We start from the raw sequence: 2682 nt of genomic DNA on the forward strand, positions 1-2682 counted from the left end.
TTCTGACTCCAGTCTTTCTTTGACCCCTGGCAATGCACTTAATCTCTGTGAACACATATTTTCCCATCATGAATGGAAAGATGGCTTTCAGTAAAATAAGTTTGGAAGATTGAATGATTTCTCCCCCACAACCATCATCACCATCTTCAAGAAGAAAGATGAAAGATCAGATAACGGCAATTTACCGAGGAATCTCTTTAGTCTCCATTGCCAGCAAAATCTTAGGGATATAATAATAATGTTGGTATTTCATGACTGAATGCTTCTGGAACCACACTGTGGCTTCCGATCACAGCGTTGCTCAGTAGACGTGATCTCTACCTTTTTTCGGCCTGGGAAAAGCACAAGGAATGACACCGAGACCTCATCAACCTTGTAAGTGTTTGAGAATGTCAGTAGATCTGGGCTCTGGACAAAACTTCCACAATTTGGCTGTCCTGAAAAGTTCATCAAAATGCTAAGACAACTTCACGACAGCAGGGCTGACCAGATCAGATCTCGGGGTGCTGTGTCTGAGCCATACCCCATCACCGATGGAGTTAAACAGGGTATGAAGGGAACCCGGTCCTGTTCAGTTTATTCTAGGCAGCCGTGCTGGAGGATGCACCATGAGACCTGGATGCAGGAGTTAGACTAGACTTCTACACCAAAGGGATATGCTTACAACTCAACTGGCTTTGAGCATCATTCATATTCAGAAAGACAACAATTGCTGTCCGTAAGTGACTGCCCCCTATGTATCATTCACCTCAGTAGACATGCAAATGATTGTAATTTACTTCACCAAATCCACTCTGGGCTGGCTGAGGTGACTACACCTACACCAGGAAAGCCATACTCACCACTAAAAATTCATATCGGCAACCCAGAGTTAAACACTGTCATAGGATTCTGTCACCTGGCAGCACACTCACGAATGGCCCTGTGATAAACAGAGAAATATATAACCAAATAAAGAAAGTCAGCAGATCCTATGGGAGATGCTCAAACAGTATGGCAGCAGCTTGGTATTTAAGTAGGCTCCAGGCCAAACCTAAAATCTACAGAGATGTAGTGCTGTCCATTTAAACAAATAAATACATGAATGGATTATTATTATTATTATATTTAAGCCCTGATTATTTGTCAGTGCTCTTCTAAGCCCTAGGGTGGATGCAAGTTAATCAGGTCAGACTAAGACCCTGTCCAACATGGAGTTCACGGTCTAAATGGGAGAGAGAACAGACTTTGAGCCCCATTTTTAGAGATGAGTAAACTGAGACACAGAGAAGTGAAGCAACTTGCCTGAGGTCACACCCCAGGCAACTGGCAGGGCTGGGATTAGAACCCAGGTCTGCTGACTCCCAGGCCTGTGATCTTTCCACTCTATTACACTGCTCCTCGCTATTGCTGTTATTACTATTATTGCTGTGAGACCTGAATTTCACTCAGACAACACACTTAACTCATTGGGCAGTTCCACCAGCATCATTTATGGGCCATGCCCCATAGCAAATGATGATACAAGATCACCAACAGTAGAGTTCTGGAATAAAGTCAGTCTCCTAGCATTGAAGCTGTATGTGCACAATACTTGACACAGCCACGTTGGGTGGGATGCATGTGGTGAATGAATGTCGGTAGAATTCCCAACAACCTCTGCGTGGTGAGCTGAAATTGGGATACCCAGAGCAAGGAAGTCAGAGGAAACCTTTTGAAGATATGGTAGAACAAAGTTTCCAGCACTGCTGCGTTGCAGGTAAAGTGCAAACATTGCCAGGCACTGCGAATGTCAATCTTACAACACAACAGGGGACACATTTTTTGTGTGCACAATGCAACCAGAACTGCATTAGGCTTTTTGGTCACATGCGTACTCAAAGGTGACTTTTTTTTACCTTTGGAGCACTGGCTGCTGCTTGGGAGCTTAGGGATGCTTGTGAAAGGAGACGCTCCAGATTCCATCCATCAATCAATCATCTTTATTGAGCACTTACTACATGCAGCCTCTCTCAGGACTGTACCTGGAGAGTTTCCAGTACTCTACCAGTCTCGGTTATAGGAGGGAGAGTCAAGCAGAAGCATACCCATTCCATTCCGAGCATGGGCACTGGCTAGTGAATGGAAGGCAATCTGCTACAAGTCAAAACTCTCCTGTGCTGGGCACAGGAGACTCAAGTTTACTGTGCGGAAGAAGCCAATGGTAAACCACTTCCGTATTTTTACCAAGAAAACTCTATGGTTACACTACCAGAACAATTGCAGGCGGAGGTGGGGCATTCTGGGGCAGATGCGTCCTTGGAGGAGCTATGGGTCGGAGATGACTCGACCGCATAAGACAAGACTACGTGCAGAAAACCCTGCACTTTTCTAACCATGAGGCTCACCTGTTGGCAGACGAGCTAGCCAAAACCCACCTGGGATAGTACTCTATTCAACTTGAGTGTCCGGGATCACAGCTGGTTGGGATTCCTTCACAGCATCTGGGGGAGAATACAGTAAAAATGAGCAGACACAGTCACCATCCTTAGGAAGCTCAGAAAATAAAATGGTGGGGAGACCCACACTAGAGAAAGTTCACTGCTCAAAAGTAATGATAATAGTGTTGACTCTAGGCGAAGGACTGCACTAAACATAGAGAAAAAGTACATGAGGTTCCTGGCCCTCTAGAGGCTCACAATCTAAGACTAAGTGTGGCGTGGG

At 45.2% G+C, this 2682-nt stretch overlaps 1 non-coding gene across 1 annotated transcript; it reads left to right on the forward strand.

The window, feature by feature from the left end:
• The first annotated feature begins 1985 nt into the window (after window positions 1-1985).
• LOC114807529 lies at window positions 1986-2123 on the forward strand. The gene has a single exon (XR_003755589.1). It is a non-coding gene; the product is annotated as a small nucleolar RNA SNORA7 (small nucleolar RNA).
• Window positions 2124-2682: the final 559 nt, after the last annotated feature.

The sequence above is a fragment of the Ornithorhynchus anatinus genome, chromosome X2 (genome assembly GCF_004115215.2).
Source record: "Ornithorhynchus anatinus isolate Pmale09 chromosome X2, mOrnAna1.pri.v4, whole genome shotgun sequence".
NCBI lineage: Eukaryota > Metazoa > Chordata > Mammalia > Monotremata > Ornithorhynchidae > Ornithorhynchus > Ornithorhynchus anatinus.